General features: G+C 33.3%; 1 protein-coding gene across 2 annotated transcripts in view; it reads right to left on the reverse strand.

Moving 5' to 3' along the window:
* The window catches only part of LOC137631746 (neurofilament heavy polypeptide-like), a 674,888-nt gene that overhangs the window by 486,926 nt on the left and 167,199 nt on the right, over window positions 1-20,763 (reverse strand). Inside the window, exon 3 of one of the 2 annotated variants that reach the window (XM_068363658.1) lies at window positions 5,087-5,144. The exons of the other annotated variant lie outside the window; for it this stretch is intronic. The gene's annotated coding sequence lies outside the window, so the exon portion shown is untranslated. The remainder of the gene's footprint in view (window positions 1-5,086; window positions 5,145-20,763) is intronic. 2 annotated transcript variants of the gene reach the window in all.

The following is a 20,763-nucleotide window of genomic DNA, read 5'->3' on the forward strand; positions in this document are numbered from 1 at the left end:
TATATATATATATATATATATATATATATATATATATATATATATATATATATCACAAATACCTCAATTGCATAACATACAATAGTAGATTGTAGGTTATCCAGGGCACCACCCACCCGATGAGATACTGCTGCTAGAGAGTTATAGGGTCCTTTGACATGCCAGACAATACTACATTAGATCCCCCTTTCTGGTTACAGCTCATTTTTCCTTTGCCTAAACATAAATTGTATAGTCTGGCCTATTTTTGCCACATTCTCCTGTCCTCATACACCTGTCAACACTGAGATTGCCAAACAATTCTTCTTACCTCAAGGGGTTAACTACTGCAATGTAATTGTTAAGCGGCTACTTTCCTCTAGCTAAGGGAAGAAGAAAATTTTTAGCTATGGTAAGCAGCTCTTATAGGATAAAAAACTCCAATATCAAACGATTGTTCTATAGTCTTGGGTAGTGCCATAGCTTCTATACCATAGCCTTCCACTGTCTTTAATTATTGTTCTCTTGCTTGAGGGTACACACGGGTACACGATTCTATCTCGTTTCTCTTCCTCTTGTTTTTTTAAGCTTTTATATTTTACATATGAAAGATCTAATTTAACGATGTTACTATACTTAAAATATTTTATTTTGATTTTTTATCCCTTCTTGAGCAGATTATTTATTTCCTTGTTTCATTTCCTCACTGGGCTATATTTCTCCTTTGAAGCCCTTGGGCTTTTAGTATCTTGCTTTTTAAACTAGTGTTATAGTTTAGCTTGTAAAATAATAATAATAAAAAAAAATAATAATAATAACAAGTAGTACTAAATATATATATATATATATATATATATATATATATATATATATATACATTAATATATATTCATATATATATATATGTACATATATATATATATATATATATATATATATATATATATATATATGTACATATATATATATATATATATATATAATATATATATATATATATATATATATATATATATATATATATATATATATATATATATACATATGCATATACAGTACTATGATATAGTACTATCACAACTAAAATCCGATTTCAGTCACAAACAATGGGTAACTTTTGCTTCCTACCACACTGACAGTCAAGCTTTGATCGAAGTTTTTTCCACAGAATCATTCAGGCGTCCATCACTGTGTTTACACAATTCGCCCCTATTAGTAACAGAAGAGGTCGGACTGCCCAATTCTCATCGAGTGCAGGCAATTGTTTTCAACATCAATCGTAAAAAGTCTTGGAACATTTGCAAGCAAGACTCGAAAACTAATTTAAGATAAATATCTTAATTGCTTCCAGGATTTTTTGGAGATAATCAGTGTCCATAACGACGTGTCTTTTCTTAATAAAAGCTCTTTTGCAACTTTCAATAGTTAATATTATTTTTGTAAAGGTCACTTATGAATGGCAGAAGCCAGGGAACAGAACAATTCCTTAGAGAGTGACCCTATATTCATAAAATTTTCGCCCAAGCACCCTCCCCAACCAGGCAATGGCTGCAGATAGCTCAGCAGCCAGACCTATAGGCTCCCCAAACTCCATATTTCAACTCACAAGTATGGTGAGGTTGCAGACACTATTATCATTATTATTACTAGCTAAGCTACAATCCTAGTTGGAAAAGCAAGATGCTATAAGCCGAAGGGAAAAATAGGCCAGTGAGGAAAGGAAACAAGGAAGTAAATAAACTACAAGGTATGAACAATTAAAATATTTTGATAACAGTAACAAAATTGAATTAGATCTTTCATACATAAACTATAAAAACTTAAAAGAAACAAGAGGAAGAGAAACAAGATGGAATAAACTGCCCGAGTGTGCCCTCAAGAAAGAGAACGCTACCCCAAGACCGTGAAAGACCATGGTACAGAGGCTATGACACTACCCAAAGCTAGAAAACAATGGTTTGATTTTGGAGTGTCCTTCTCCTAAAAGAGCTGCTTACGATAGCTAAATAGTCACTTTTTACTAAGAGGAAAGTAGACACTGAACAATTACATTATAGTAAATTTAGTTAACTACTTGAGCGAAGAATAATTGTTTGGTAATCTCAGCGTTATCAGGTGTATGTGGACAGAAAATGTAAAGAATAGGTCAGACTATTCAGTGTATGTGTAGGCAAAGGAAAAAATGAGCCGTAACCAAAGAGAGGAATCCAATGTAGTACTGACTGGCCAGTCAAAAGACCCAAAAAGTATCTAGCGGTAGTATCTCAACCGGTTTTACCTAAACAAATATACAAAATATATCTAATATAACAAAAACAACAACAACAACCACAAATGTTGCTGTTTCTAGTTCACTGCCGGGCAAAGGCCTCAGACATCTTTATTCATATCTGGGGTTTGGCCAGTTTTCACCACCACGCTGGCAAGTGTGAATTGGAGAAGGTGGGAGATTTTAGTCTGACTGCTCACGGTAAACCAACCTAGTATGGGTGGCCCTGACTAGTACAGTATTCATGGCGATACACAAAACCTTTCACCACGTTAAGGTATCCTCACTCAGAAATGTATACTCAATACATATATATATATATATATATATATATATATATATATATATATATATATATGTGTGTGTGTGTGTGTGTGTGTGTGTGTGTGTGTGTGTGTGTGTGTGTGTGTGTGTGTAGCATCAAATACAATTCAATAGTATAAACAATTTTAGAACCTTTTATCATCTATTCTATATAATGACCCTTAACTGATGCCATTAAATCGACGCAGAAAGGAGACTTGCCTATGGCTAGCGACGATTCCACATTTCCTATTTACCCGGCGACCGATCGCTTAAAATTTATGACAGGGGATTCTGACAAGCCATTGGAAAATATCATATCTACCAGACTGTTGCCCTTTTGTATGGAAATCTACGGTCTGGAGTGAGAGAATATATGGCAATAGTTCAAATTCACTTTAGGTCTCTTGCGTTCATATCGGGACGTGTATAAACGGTGACGAGTTATCTGTCAGGTATATCTATTAACTACTAAATGAAGAGAAAGTAATTTCGTTTGTTTTCCTTGCCAAATAAACTAAAGATGAAAACATTCAAAGTCCACATATTCAAGGAACGTAAGACACTAATTATAACGAAAATCCAAAACAAAAAACTGCCTGGTTGTACGGTAATTGAACGTAAGACACTAATTATATCGATAATACAAAACAAAAAAACTGCCTGGTTGTACAGTAATTGAACGTAAGACACTAATTATATCGAAAATACAAAACAAAAAACTGCCTGGTTGTACGGTAATTGAACGTAAGACACTAATTATATCGATAATACAAAACAAAAAAACTGCCTGGTTGTACAGTAATTGAACGTAAGACACTAATTATATCGAAAATACAAAACAAAAAACTGCCTGGTTGTACGGTAATTGAACGTAAGACACTAATTATATCGATAATACAAAACAAAAAAACTGCCTGGTTGTACAGTAATTGAACGTAAGACACTAATTATATCGAAAATACAAAACAAAAAACTGCCTGGTTGTATGGTAATTGAACGTAAGACACTAATTATATCGAAAATACAAAACAAAAAACTGCCTGGTTGTGCGGCAATTCGTTACCAAAAATACGTCTTCCATTTTATATTTAACTAAATACCCTTTTCAAAAATAACTGATTTCCATTTTGTATTTGACTAAATACCCTTTTCAAAAATAACTGATTTCTATTTTGTACTTAACTAAATACCCTTTTCAAAAATAAATGATTTCCATTTTGTATTTAACTAAATACCCTTTTCAAAAATAACTGATTTCTATTTTGTACTTAACTAAATACCCTTTTCAAAAATAACTGATTTCCATTTTGTATTTAACTAAATACCCTTTTCAAAAATAACTGATTTCCATGTTGTATTTGACTAAATACGCTTTGCATACCAATGTTTCATTCTTCAAATCTTTAAGAAAAAGGCAATGTCTTACCCTCTTAGTTCACAATGCATTTTAATCTGTGTGAGTGGACAACGCACCACATATTACTAAAGGGTGTTAGCAGTACACCCTCGGGTCCTGGATACAACACTTTTAGCTTAACATTTCAACTTCTTTCCTCGGCGTTTCTTATTTCTTTCTGTCCGACCTCTTTAGGCTGTTACTTCATAGCGTAACTGCGGGGTTTTCTCGAAGTAACATTTTAACATGGTAACATTTTAACTTTAACATGGTAACATTTTAACGCTGATTGGTCTTCCCGAATCCAGTGATAAATAACATGGCCAGATTTCTATGAATCAAATAAAATCAGATCAATATATTTCATCGTAAATATTCTAGAATAATATTGCAATGTATATTTTCTACACTAAGCCGTTCCCAATACATGAAAAATCAACAGAAGGTGGGAACAAAGCTTATACTTAAACCGTTGAACGTATAGTAATTATTGGTACTTGAGAGAGAGAGAGAGAGAGAGAGAGAGAGAGAGAGAGAGAGAGAGAGAGAGAGAGAGAGAGAGAGACCGGCTAGGCACTATGATTTATTAGCCTTTCATGACCCTGGCTGACCTCAACAAAATTCGTAGGTTTGAGAAACGTCTTCTGAAGGATTTATATTTTGACGTAGCCATAATATCAATTTCAGCTTTTAAGTTTTTTCCCGTTTACATTTTCCATCATTTGCCAAGTAATGAACATTATGTCAGTTAATTATATGATAATCAATGTAAAGAGGAAATTAATACATATCTAAACTCAGACACGAGGCACAAAATCTACTTGTATACAAATAGGCCTACTAAGAATATTGGTAAATTGGTAAATGGCCATTACCCCCTTGAGTCCTAGATGAATTGTTTTGTTACCTATGAAATTACTTGAAATGAAAAGGCCAAATATGATTATTTCTGTAGATGCTTGAGAACATTCCCATTGCAATTTTGTTTCTCTCGACAATGACAAAAAGGCAACGGAAGCATTATTCCGCGTTTAACCATTCACATTGTTTCTGCCTTATCCTAATCCGTACAACAAAACAAAAATCTTAGGAAATGATTCAGTCGTATTCAAATTTGAAAAAAAAAATATTCATACCTTTCTTCCTACTGGTTTCCAGCACCCAAAGGGCCTCGTGTTTTCCAGCCCAGCATATCTGTAAAAGAAAAATAATGCAATTACATCTTACGTCTACAGGAGTAGTTGGTTTCAAAGCTTGTTTGGATAGAAGGAAACTAGCACAGATATACAGTACGTTCATCATGAATTTTACTTGTAAGTGAATTTTAAGGTAAATACTGTAGATTCAAACTAAATAACACAAAAATAATTTTGGGATTGGCAGAAAAATACTATACTTATATCTCATATTCGTATCTATACGAGATAACACTATCCATAGAGTAGGCCTACATGTAATTAGCAATAAACCTTCCAAATATCACCTCATTGCAATTATGTTTAGCATTATTAATGGAAACATTCGGTTTCTTGAATTTGAATCGTGTGTAATTTCATATCCGTAAGTATGCATTTGATTGTTAATGGCTGCTCTGACTGAGATCTCCTACATCAAACTGTGTGCATAGTGTTTATGTCTGGCTCTAAGAGCCTTGTTTAATGTTGAATTCTGATTCATCTTAAAGTACTTAATAATAAAAAGCAAAGTTTGGTTTCCTTATGGAAATGTGCTTATTTCTAATGTTTCATTCTTTCAATTCTACTGGAATACAGATTTAACATTTTATTTTCCATATACCTTCTTGGCTTAAGAAGAGGTTTAACAAACAGGGATATTAGGTGATCAATAATGTAATATAACTAAAATATTACAAGAATTTTATAAGAAAGAAAACATGAGCAAACCAAAATGACAATCAGTAATTTGGATTATAAAACATACATTTGTATAATTGAAGATGTCCTAACTGAAAGTGGTGCTTTGATGAAAAAGTGTTAGAAATATATTTGTCCCGACGTAAAATAAGAGAATTTCATGGGAAATAAAAAATGAAAAAAATGCTCTTTAAAAACTCCAAAACTTTTCACAAACACACTGAGGAGTTTCCTGACATGTTCAAAGGGAAGAACTTTTACCGCTCTCGATATATTTTTCAGCCTACAAATTTTTATTCTTCCGCCTCGTGCATTTTTCCAGCTTCTGCGCCAGATATGTCAGTCATTCTGGAAAATTAGCAACCGGAGTAAATGCAACTTTCGCCTCCTTCACGTTGCAAATTTCATTTCGCATATTAGTCCGCGTTTTGATCAAATTCATACACAGGTGAAAGATGGATACTTTGAATTCTATATTCGCTAATCACAGATTTGCTTATCTGGTTCCGTTGATAAGTAATCTTAAATGCGTAATTTAATGTTCTTATAATCATTATTCTTAATGTCAAAAATTACTATTATTATTATCGTTGTGGTTATTGTTACTATCATAACTATTAACATTATTAATGTAATGGAATTGTGATCATAAATGATAAAAATACATGAATTTGAATGATTAAACCAAACAGAAAGGAGTGCACTATAAAAAAAGAAAAGTCTACTCAATTAAAAGAATTACAGATGTAATTGATACCGATTAGAAAACCAATCAGTAACTAACTACTGAACGAACAAATAATGACCTAATTATACACCAATTAGAAAACAAAAGGATTCCCAGAGTGACACGGAACTGGAACTTGGCCTAAGGAAATTCGAATCTGTATCGCTTCCTAGAAAGTGAGAACATATTTTGTTATACAGAATGAACAATTATTCTTAGACTCAAGGGGCTAACTACTGCACTGTAATTGTTCAGTGTTCACTTTCCAGTTGGTAAGGGTAGACGAGAATCTTAAGCTATGGTAAGCAGCTCTTCTAGGAAAAGGACACTACAAAATCAAACCATTGTTCTCTTGTCTTGCGAATGTCATATCCTCTGTACTATGGTCTTTCACTGTCTTGGGTTAGAGTTCTCTTGCTTGAGGGGACACTCAGGCACTATTCTAAGTTTCCTTATTTCCTTTCCTCATTAGGCTATTTTCCCTATTGGAGTCCTTTGGATTATAGCAACCTGCTTTTCCAATTATGGTTATAGCTTACCTAGTAATAACAATAATAATCTATATCTGACCTTGAATTGACCTCACTTTGCACATCATATTTACTGGTAGATAATGTTTGTCAGAAATGAAACTCTTTCTTTAATATCAATAAAAATCTTAGGGCCAGCTCACACCAGTGTCAGCTGGGTCTAGAAAAGAAGTCGCGCAGCTGGCAACCGCACCACTGAAGACTTGTTAAAAGTGACATTTAATTACAGCAACAAATAGTTATGAAAAAATTTACATCTAATACGAAAAAAAGAAGTAACCGTTCAAGAAATAATAGCAATTCAGAAAACGTAAATAACAGTTCGTACCCATCCAATTCTCGTGACATTTCAGACTTTTTGACGCAATTATGCAAACAGAAATGTATAGAGTCCATGGAACTATTAATGAAGTGGAAAATCACCTTTATCAAGTAAGAAAATATCAAAGAAAGTTCCTATGAACTTACTGTCTTATTTAAATGATATCTCAAATATTATCATTATTATTATTACCATTATCATTATTAATTGCTAAGCTACAACCCTAGTTGGAAAAGCAGGACGCTATAAGCCCAGGGGCCCCAACAAGGAAAATATCCCAGTGTGAAAAGGAAACAAGGTAATATAAAATATTTTAAGAAGAGTAACAACATTAAAATACGTACTCCTACATAAACTATATATACTTTAACAAAACAAGAGGGAAAAATTAGATAGAATAGTGTGCTCGAGTGTACCGTCAAGCAAGAGAACTCTAATACAAGACAGTGGAAGACCATAGTACAGAGGCTATGGCACTACCCAAGACTAGAGAACAATGGTTTGATTTTGGAGTGTCCTTCTCCTAGAAGAGCTGCTTACCAAAGCTAAAGAGTCTCTTCTACCCTTACTTAGAGGAAAGTAGCCACTGAACAATTACAGTGGAGTAGTTAACCCCTTGGGTGAAGAAGAATTGTATGGTAATCCCAGTGTTGTCAGGTGTACGAAGACAGGGGAGAATCTGTAAAGAATATGCCAAACTATTCGTTGTATGTGTAGGCAAAGGGTAAGAACTGTAACCAGAGAGAAGGATCCAATGTAGTACTGTCTGGCCAGTCAGAGAACCCCATAACTCTCTAGCAGTAGTATCTCAACGGGCGGCTGGTGCCTTGTCCAGCCTACTACCTACGTGAACAGAAGGTAAATGAAACATTAAGAAGAATTTTATATTTTTACATAGCTTTTGGGATTTCATTTAGATTGTAGATTAACAGATCACAGGAAAACTGTGAAAAATAATGACATATGCATGCATAAGTCCGCCGTCGTGTTAAAGGTTGCAGCTGTAGAGATGAAAGCTCCAGCATTTTAAAAAGAGAAATCGATACAGAACCTTTGACATAACTGTGATTTTTCCCTTTCGAATATTCTTAAACAAATACCGCCGATGTGAAATGTAGACTACCCACATCCACACAGAAATCAATATTTATATGTGAGTGCATTATATATATATATATATATATATATATATATATATATATATATATACATATTCATATATATATATATATATATATATATATATATATATATATATATAAATACATATATATACATATTCATATATATATATATATATATATATATATATATATATTATATATGTGTAATATATATATATATATATATATATATATATATATATATATATATATGTGTGTGTGTGTGTGTGTAATATATATAACAAATATAATATATATATATATATATATATATATATATATATATATATATATATATATATATATATGCATACATACATACATTTAATATTAGACTGTTTCCCCTAACATAGATTGCTCTCAAGAAAAGAAAAGGCAATTATCATTGGCCATTTTTTCATTCATTGTTTCCACACAAGCTTTCCCTGCTTCCGCCTTTTCAGATTCGTGAAAATTGCAGCTACATTTTACCAACTTCCTCACTAATTATGGCTTCAGTCAAATAATGAAAAAATATACCTCAAGTCACACATCTTATTATCGTAGTCACCTTGCTTTTTCAACTACGAAGCAAAATCTTTTTTTGGTTCTACATTATCTCTTTCTAAACTGTACTTGGGTACAGTATACTGTTCATCAGAAACCTTGTATTTCCAGCAATCAAGCAAAAGCCCGTGTCGCACGTAAGGTGAGGCAATATAGAAATTAAAGAAACCCTTTCTAAATTTAAATCCCCTAAGTTTATCTCCACTCCTGTTTCCTCCAGCCGACACCCCTCTGCCATTAAGAACCTCCCAAGAGACCAACACACCTTTGTAGGATCCCTTATCTTAAGGAAAAATATAAATGAACTCAGGTCCCTTGACACTTCCTAGGGGGAAACAGGTTGCACCGATTAGATTGAAAGTTAAGAAAAGATAGATAGGAAGGTAATTTCAGATAGATGGAGATGTAGGATAAATATAGATGGAGAGATAGATAAAATAGATGAGGACGTAAGAAAACAGATAGGCCTACAAGAATAAAAGTGAAAAAGATAAAAAGAAATGTATAGACGAGAAAAAAAAGGGAGTTTAAATGATCTCATGATCAACACAGCTCAGTCATTACAAGAAAAAAGCACCCCACAGCGAGGAGACTAAAAACAAAAGACTAACAAGACAATTATAGGGTGGCCGCTGGCCTCTCAATTCATCTGATACCACTAATATGACGTAATCTACTGATTTATACAGCTCCCATCTCTCTTTTCTCCTTTGCAATTTCATATTGGAGGTTCAGCAATCCATAAATTCCATCCTGTGATTTCATAGATTTTTCTAGTCTCCTCCAAATCTATTGTTATTACCTTTGTAGATTTACCTACTCTGTGCTATCATTCCCTCACCCTTCCCCTCTTAACCAAATTATTCACACCAAATACTTAAATTAAATATAGCTCTTTCATTCGCTCACTACCTATAGTATATTAACTGTCATTTTTCCAATTTCCTGGTCCCCATACATCCTCATATCCTAAATCCCGCTCATAATTACTTTCAACTCGGTTCTTCAAAACACTTAATACTTTTTTGTTATTCTCTGTAATTTTTTCTCATTCTCCGTCATTCTAACTCCACTGAAGACTCGATTTATTCCGTAAATTTGCACCTACTTGAGTAACCTTTCGCTGACTGTAAGCATTCCTAGTTGAATGAAAAAGAATATTGAACAGCTATGGAGACATAACACACCCATCTCGGAGCCGCCATTTTACAGTAATTATTATTATTATTATTATTATTATTATTATTATCATCATCACTTGCTAAGCTACAACCCTATTTGGAAAAGCAGACTGCCGTATGCCCAAAGGGTCTAACAGGGAAAATAGACCAGTGAGGAAAGGAAATAAGGAAACGTTGCAAATTTCATTTAGCATATTAGTCCGCGTTTTGATCAAATGCATACACAGGTGGAAGATGGAAACATTGAATTCTATATTCGCTAATCACAGATTTGCTTATCTGGTTCCGTTGACAAGTAATGTTAAATGTGTAATTTCAGGTTTCTATAATCATTATTCTTAATGTCAAAAATTACTATTATTATTATCGTTGTGGTTATTGTTACTATTATAACTATTAACATTATTAATGTAATTTAATTGTGATGATTAATGATAAAAATACATGAATTTGAATGATTAAACCAAACAGAATGGAGTGCCATATAAGCAAAAAAAAAAAAAGAAAAATAAAGTCTACTCAATCAAAAGAATTACAGATGTAATTGATACCGATTAGAAAACCAATAAGTATCTAACTACCGAACGAAAAAATAATGACCTAATTATACACCAATTAGAAAACAAAAGGATTCCCAGAGTGACACGGAACTGGAACTTAGGCCAAAGAAAATTCGAGGCTGTATCGCAGCAAAGGGAGTGAGAACATATTTGGCCATACTGAATGAAAAATTCTTCTTAGACTCAAAGGATTAACTACTGCACTGTAATTGTTCAGAGGATACTTTCCTCTTGGTGACGGAAGAAGAGACACTTTACTTATGGTAAGCAGCTCTTCTAGAAGGACACTACAAAATCAAACCATTGTTCTCTAGTCTTGGGCAGTGCCAAACAATCCGTAACATGGTCTTTCACTGTCTTGGGTTAGAGTTCTCTTGCTTGTTGTGAGGGGGGGAAGCACTCAGGCATTATACTGTGTTTCCTTATTTCCCTTCCTCAATAGGCAATTTTCCCTATTAGATCCCTTGGGAGTATAGCAACCGGCTTTTCCAATTAAGGTAGTAGCTTATTTAGTAATATCAATAATAAACTACATCTGACCTTGAACTAGATCTTACTTTGCACATCATAGTTACTGGTAGATATGTTTGTCAGAAATGAAACTCTTTCTTTAATATCAATAAAAATCTTAGGGCCAGCTCACACCAGTGTCAGCTGGGGTCTAGTAAAGAAGTCGCGCAGCTGGCAACCGCACCACTGAAGACTTATAAAGTGACATTTACTTTCAGCAACAAATAGTTTTGAACAAATTTACATCCAATACGAAAAAAGAAGTAACCGTTCAAGAAATAATAGCAATTCAGAAAACGTAAATAACAGTTCGTACCTATTCAATTCTCGTGACATTTCAGACTTTTTGACGCAATTATGCAAATAAAAATGTATAGAGTCCATGGAACTATTAATGAAGTGGAAAATTACCTTTATCAAGTAAGAAAATATCAAAGAAAGTTCCTATGAAGTTACTGACTTACTTAAACGATATCTCCAATATGATGAACAGAAGGTAAATGAAACATTAGGAAAGAATTTGATATTTTTACATAGCTTTTGCGATTTCATATACATTGTAGATTTAAACAGATCACAGGAAAACTTAGCAGTGAAAAATAATGACATATGCATACATACATCCATGCATACGTGGGAAAGCTAAGTCCGCCATCGTGTTAAAGGTTGCAGCTGTAGAGATGAAAGCTCCAGCATTTTAAAAAGAGAAATAGATACAGAACCTTTGACATGACTGTGATTTTTCCTTTCGCATATTCTTCAACAAATACCGCCGATGTGAAATGTAGACTACCCACATCCACACAGAAATTAATATTTATATGTCAGTGCATACATGTAGCTAATATGTGTGTGTTTACACACACACATATATATATATATATATATATATATATATATATATATATATATATATATATATATATATATATATATATATATATATACACATATATTCTATACGTAATATATGTGTTTATGTATATATATATATATATATATATATATATGTGTGTGTGTGTGTGTGTGTGTGTGTGTGTATATATATATATATATATATATATATATATATATATATATATATATATATATATATATATATATATATATATATATATATATATATATATATATATATATCCATATATATAACAATCATTATTGGCCATTTTTCATTCATTATTTCTTCCACACAAGCTCTCCTTGCTTCCGCTTCATCAGATTCGTATTTCCCAATGAGGCCTAAAAATTACAGCTACATTTTACAAACTTCCTCCCTGACTATGGCTTCAGTCAAGTAAGTAAAAGATATACCTCAAGTCACTCCTCTTCTCATTGTCGTAGTCAACTTGCTTTTTCAACTGCGAAGCAAAATATTTTTTCGTTCTACAATACCTCTTTATAAACTGTACTTAGGTACAGTATACTGCTCATCAGAAACCTTGTATTTCCAGCAATCAAGCAAGAGCCCGTGTCGCACGTAAGGTGAGGCAATATGGAAAGTAAAGATCTTAAGGAAATATATAAATGAACTTAGGTCCCTTGACACTTCCTAGGGGGAAACAGGTTGCACCGATTGGATTGAAAGTTAAGAAAAGATAGATAGGAAGGTAATTTCAGATAGATAGAGATGTAGGATAAATATAGATGAAGAGATAAATAAAATAGACGAGGACGTAAGAAAACAGATAGGCCTACAAGAATAAAAGTGAAAAAGATAAAAAGAAATGTATAGACGAGATAAAAAAAAGTGAGTTTAAATGATCTCATGATCAACACAGCTCAGTCATTACAAGAAAAAGGCACCCCACAGCGAGGAGACTAAAAACAAAAGACTAACAAGACATAATTATAGGGTGGCCGCTGGCCTCTCAATTCATCTGATACCACTAATATGACGTAATCCACTGATTTATACAACTCCCATCTCTCTTTCCTTCTTTTTCAATTTCATGGTGGAGGTTCAGCATTCCATAAATTCCATCCTGTGATTTCATAGATTTTTCCAGTCTCCTCCAAATCTATTGTTATTACCTTTGTAGATTTACCTACTCTGTGATATCATTCTCTCGCCCTTCCCCTCTTAACCAAATTATTCACACCAAATACTTGAATTGAATATAGCTCTTCCATTCGCTCACTACCTATAGGATATTTACCGTCATTATTCCAATTGCCTGGTTCCCATACATCCTCATATCCTAAATCACGTTCATAATTACTTTCAACTCGGTTCTTAAAAACGCTTAATACTTTTTCATTATTCTCTGTAGTTTTTTTCTCATTCTCCGTCATTCTATCTCCACTGAAGACTCGATTTATTCCGTAACTTTGCACCTACTTAAGTAACCTTTCTCTGACTGTAAGAATTCCTAGTTAAATGAAAAAGAATATTGAACAGCTATGGAGACACAACATCCCCATCTCGGAGCCGCCATTTTACAGTAATCATTATTATTATTATTATCATTATTATTATTATTACTTGGTAAGCTATAACCCTATTTGGAAAAGCAGAATGCTATAAGCCCAAGGGTTCTAACAGGGAAAATAGCCCAGTGAGTAAAGGAAATATGGAAACTATATGAGAAGCAAGTAATTAACTACTGAAATAAAATATTTCAAGAACAGTAACAACATTAATATAAATCTTTCATGTACAAACTATAAAAACTTCAAAAAAACAAGATGGAGAGAATTAAGATAGAATAGTGCGCCCGAGTGCACCCTCAAGCAAGAGAACTCTACCCCAAGACAGTGAAAGACCATGGTACAGAGACTATGGCACTATTATTATTATTATTATTAATTGCTAAGCTACAACCCCAGTTGGAAAAGCAGAATGCCACAAGCCCAGGGGCTCCAACAGGGAAAACAGCCCAGTGAGGAAAGGAAACTAGGAAAAAATAAATATTTTAATAATATTAAAATAAATATCTCCTTTATAAACTAATAAAAATTAACAAAACACGAGGAAGAGAAATTAGATAGAATACTGTGCCCGAGTGTACCCTCAAGCAAGAGAACTCTCACCCAAGATAGTGTAAGACCATGGTACAGAGGCTATGGCACTACCCAAGACTAGAGAACAATGGTTTGATTTTGGAGTGTCCTTCTCCTAGAAGAGCTGCTTACCATAGCTAATGAGTCTCTTCTACCCTTACCAAGAGGAAAGTGACCCCTGAGAAAATACAGTGCAGTAACCCCTTGGGTGAAGAAGAATTGTTTGGTAATCTCAGTGTTGTTAGGTGTATTCGGACAGAGGAGAATCTGTAAAGAATATGCCAGACTAATCAGTGTATGTGTAGGCAAATGGAAAGTGAACCGTAACCAGAGAGAAGGATCCAATGTAGTACTGTCTGGCCAGTCAAAAGGCCCAATAACTCTCTAGTGGTAGTATCTCAATGGATGGCTGGTGCCATGGCCAACCTACTACCTCCATCTCGGTACTCTTCCATCTTATAAATCTGACATTCTTCACTTCCATCACAAAACTCAATCAGATACATCCTTAGCCCTTAAGCTTGTCTTTATATCAGTTCTACAATATAGTTTATCTAGGCTTATGCATACCACATGTATGTAAAGATGCATGTATGTACCTACTGTACGTATGTATGTAACAAAATGTCTGCGTATGAGAGAGAGAGAGAGAGAGAGAGAGAGAGAGAGAGAGAGAGAGAGAGAGAGAGAGAGAGAGAGAGAGAGAGCGCACGCACAAAACTACTCAATTGAGATATCACAAGGTTATAATCATTACATAGAGGAAACGGGTAAGTCTTTGACATAATGCTATAAAAAAAAAGAAAAAAAAATATTGAATATCGGAAAGAAAGTACGTCGAAGCCATTATTATATCCATGGGCACTTAATGGTTGACACTCAGTTTATGTTACGGCTTATGATGTTGAGGCTGAACATAAGCTAGACGCCATTTTATCTCAGTATTCCGCCATGTAGGCCTATACTTTTACTGGTATTTATATAATTAGGCCTAGTAATTTCGTGCAGTATATGTCTTTTGGTAACGTTAACAAGTTCTAATAATCAAAATATGCTGGTAACCAGTAAACCTTACATCATGTACCAGAACTAAGAAATAAATATAATTAGCATTGTATCATACAAATATTAGATCAAGAACACCCCTCTTGTTAAAGAGATTTTTTTTTCTTATCTTTTTATTCTTGTTAAGGAGATAGTTAACCTGAGTAAGAGTAGGGATAGGTAGTAGGTTGGTCAGGGCACCAGCCGCCCGTTGAGATACTACCGCTAGAGCGTTATTGGGTCCTTTGACTGGCCAGAGTCGGTCTAGCCACTTCATAGGACCCTTCTCTATGGTTGCGGTTCTTTCGCTTTGCTTACACAGACACCGAATAGTCTAGCCTATCCTTTACAGATTCTCCTCTGTCCTTATGCACCTGACAACACTTAGATTACCAAACAATTCTTCTTCACCCAAGGGGTTAACTACTGCACTGTAATTGTTCAGTGGCTACTTTCCTCTTGGTAAGGGTAGAAGAGAGACTTCAGCTATGGTAAGCAGCTCTTCTAGGAGAAGGACACTCCAAAATCAAACCAGTGTTCTCTAGTCTTGGGTAGTGCCATAGCCTCTGTACCATGGTCTTCCACTGTCTTAGGTTAGAGTTCTCTTGCTTGAGGGTACACTCAGGCACGCTGTTCTATCTAGTTTCTCTTCCTCTTCTTTGTTAAAGTTCTTATAGTTTATATAGGAAATATTTATTTTAATGTTATTATTTTTAAAATATTTTATTTTCCTTATTTCCTTTCCTCACTGGGCTATTTTCCCTGTTGGGGCCCCTGGGCTTATAGCATTCTGCTTTTCCAACTAGGGTTGTAGCTTAGCATTTACTAATAATAATAATAATAATAATAGGAGGGTGAAGGATTAAAACAGCAACAAGGAACAAGGAATATTATATTACATGGTCGAATTAGCTCCTGTGGGGGTTTTGTGAATACAACTGACGATGGTAAGACAAGACGAGAGAGAAGGTGTCACATAATATAGACGAAGGTAGAAGGTAGCAAGCAATGTGTACCAAGTCTTGTTTATGTAAATGATGTACGGGTGTTGAATACAAGAAAAAAATGGAAGCAATTGACATAAGCTGTTAGCAAATATAAAAATAATTTACATTATGAAAAATGGGGAAATAAGGAATACATAACTAAAAGATTAACGAAGTTGAGAGGATGGATCTGAATGTTTTTAAATCGTAAAGTCGTTTAGAAAGAATATAGGACAATAGGCTGGTCAAAACAGCGTAGGCTACCATTAGGCATTGTCGAGAAAACGGTAGAGAGATGGGCCAAAATGTGTTGGGAAATGGTTTACAAGAGGTATTGGATGGCGAGGATATTGTCATTGAGGAAGGACGAGAGTTTGTCCAGGATAAAGGTGAATGGTGTAGTGTATAGTACAATATGTGACAGATTTCGAACACCTGCCTTCTGTGGAAGTATGAGTACAACAGCGAACATTGTTCTTTTTCTGGGATCAACCCTTTCTGCTATAAATAACTGAATATATATATATATATATATATATATATATATATATATATATATATATATATATATATATATATATATACTGTATATATATACAGAGAGAGAGAGAGCGAGAGAGAGATCTATATATATATATATATATATATATATATATATATATATATATATATATATATATATATATAGAGAGAGAGAGAGAGAGAGAGAGAGAGAGAGAGAGAGAGAGAGAGAGAGAGAGAGAGAGAGAGAGAGAGAGAGAGAGAGAGAGTGTCTGGCTACATATGCTAGTATATGTTTTTTCCCGTCACGTTGAGCTCCCCCCAAACACTGGTCCCTAGAAAAGTGGGGAAAGGATTTATTTGTCATACCCTGGTGAGAGGGGGTACTCGTGCTTGGAGCCCAAATATTTAGCCTTAATTTTGGACAGATCGCAAATACTAGTGTGTGTGTATATATATATATATATATATATATATATATATATATATATATATATATATATATATATATATATATATACACACACATATATATATATATACACACACATATATATATATATATATATATATATACAGTGTATATATATATATATATATATACATATATATATATATATATATATATATATATATATATATATATATATATATATATATATATATATATATAATATTATGACTAGCAAATTACGTAAATTCCCGAGCTCCAAAACCCACCTACTTATATTACATAATTTGATACACAATAGAAAATCTCCTAGCTCTGAGAATAATATGCAACTCTTAGATAATAATTCATAAGAACACTGAATTTCAAAAAGGTCTCTTTACTTTACACTCAAAACAAAATTGGATGATTACTTTACTTTTAACGGAAACTATTATTAAATCAACCTCTTACTTCGGTTCTTAGTCAGGGGATACGAACAAAGCACTGGAAATAACTATTGGTGATCGAAATAATGCACACTTCATAAAAATAAATATATTCTATAAAAAGTTAATAATTCAAAATTAACACCAAAATTAAATCACTCGGAATATTAAATCTGAACTAAACCTTAGACTAAGACAAAAAAGAAAAAAGATACCTTATAAAAAATTATACAATCACTTGTTTCACTGGAAATTAATTTATGAAAATATTTAATTTTGACAATTAATGAATATATATGACACTTTAACAAATAAGAAATAAATCAAAATTACACTTACGTATACTTAACTGATACTCTCACGTCCTTTGGCTCACACAAGATTATCGAAAAGTTGAGCAAAATAAATACACTTCACTGTTTAACCAAAATCTCACAGGGCCAGTTACCAAAATTTATACTAGAAAATGTACTTGGATTAACACATTTCACTCTTAGTTAATTACCCAATAATATCACCAATGTTTGAACAACACTATACACGATATATGTTGGATAGAAATCACTATTCACGTTTGAGAGGAAAACACTATTCAAACTTGAGAGGAGTTATGTAGTGGCTGGAGAGAGGGCTGGTGGACGTTGGCTCTTTCAAAGGGATAGGCTGGATATCTTCTGCTTCCTATGCATTGCTAGGCTCTCTATATATATTAACTTAATTCATCTAGAAATTTCTCGAAAATCATTCTCGTAGTGTGGGAGCATGGCTCTAGTGGCGTAAGGTTGCCAACTTAGCAATTTGAAGAAGGGGTACTAACATTGCTTGCGAGGCAACTCTTTCTCAGCTAACTTCGCCCACCTCCTCTCGCAACATTGAAAAAAAAAAATTCTATTCGAGATCCTTCACACAACTTCCAACCACGTAGAAACGGGATGCAATCCCTAGCGTGTGCGTCATACAGCATACCTTTTAAAAGGTTACATAAGACTTCATAACCAAACTACGTGAAATGAAGATTTAATTCTTTAAAATGAGCTAAATTTACATATATGGAACTAAATGAAGATACAATTAAATAAATGATGACAGTCTTATGTAATTTACATACTTTACTTAATCCTACATGAGTGGAACTCATCTTACCAGCTGGCTATACATCTCTTAAATACACAAATAAGATATGTGAATAAAATTTTCTATTCTCATGAAGACCAGCATTGTAATATAAATGTTATGGTGATGAAAATTTGAACAAAAATATTTAGAAATTCGGAAAACTTTCAACAAAAATTGGAAAATGAAAACTTTAGATTCTTTGAAATATAAATACAAAAATTTAAGATCATTTTTTAAAAACATAAATGATTTTTTAAAAGGCTTCACAGAAATTCACGAAGCTGCCTATTCCATACACACATACACACACACACACACACACACACATATATATATATATATATATATATATATATATATATATATATATATATATATATATATATATATATTATATATATAAAATATATATAAATATATATATATATATATATATATATATATATATATATATATATATATATATATATATATATATATATATATATATGCATCATACTTTACATTTAAGTATCTTTGGGAATTAAACATCCTTTCTGTATATGTTTTGCACCATTGTCACTTAAATCAATTTCTCAATCATTTTCTTCAACTACCACCTCTCTCGAACTTTCTCGTTGGCTATTGTATCAATCCTATTATGATGGATGGATGTGGTGAGGATGGATAGGAGTGTGGCAGGACTGGGGGAAGAAGATGCAAGGAATAGAAATGGATTGAAAAGGTTGAATCGAGCGGTCAACCCTGCAATACAGTGAGATTAATAAGGTTGAAAGAAGAAGAAGAAGAAGAAGAAGAAGCTAATCTAACTCGTCCTACATCTCCGGTAACCTCAGACACATTCTATCTTTGGCCTCCCTGTACTGAATACCTTCTCTTTCACTTTATTTCCATCAAGTGTCTGGCATCCAATTTTCCTCTCTATACACATTCATCTTGCATAACTCCTTTTAAGTGGGATATCGCAAATGTGCAAAACCAATCATTAACATGTTTTTAATCTGATATTTTACAATCGAAAGTGGAATGAGAATGCCATGTCCTTTTAGGGGGTCTTGGAATGTGGATTGAATAGGAACAAGAGAGTGAATTCTCTTGGCACTAGTAAATGAAATAAATGTCATTTATTAAACACGGTATGTGGAATTCAATGAACATAACAACATTTTCCGAAAGGTGTTAACGAAGCTAAAGGTTGGACTGATTCTAAGGTCTATAGATCCAAGTCTTGCTTACTTCAGAGAAATAGGGTGCCAGTTGTGGATTAATATCGACACCAAAACGCTTAATCAATGAGAGAAGTTGTCACATAATATAGTAGCATTCATATGTGATATCAACACAGGGGAAAAATAGACGGAAATCATTGATAAAATATGATAGATTATTACAATATATATTACATATACGATGTGAAATTAATTCACTAAATTAAAGAAGAGGCAAAGAAATGTAAATGATCTATTGAGATGGAAAAATTGTTACGAGAATGAGGCAATAGGTCTATGATAAAAAAAAACGTGCTTTTGGACATATAACCAGGGATCATTCCTATTACTATATCTTGAAAAGATTAAATGTTAAAAGTTTATTCATCATAATCTGGAGTTTTATTTTCTCTTCCGCTTGCTTTCCTTTCGAAATAAACATTGATACGTGAATAAAACTCCTGTTATGTATGTTTCTATTTCTATAAACACTTCTTTGACAAGATAAGTTCTAAGTTATCAACTGGAGTAGGGTTCAAGTCCTGATAGAGCTCGGTAGTTTCTTATATTGTCTGTAACCCCACCATCCTTGTGAGCTAAGGATAGGGGATTTGAGGGAGCCTATAGGTCTACTTGCTAAGTCATCAGCAGCCATTCCCTACC

The sequence above is a fragment of the Palaemon carinicauda genome, chromosome 40, assembly GCF_036898095.1.
Source record: "Palaemon carinicauda isolate YSFRI2023 chromosome 40, ASM3689809v2, whole genome shotgun sequence".
Lineage (NCBI taxonomy): Eukaryota > Metazoa > Arthropoda > Malacostraca > Decapoda > Palaemonidae > Palaemon > Palaemon carinicauda.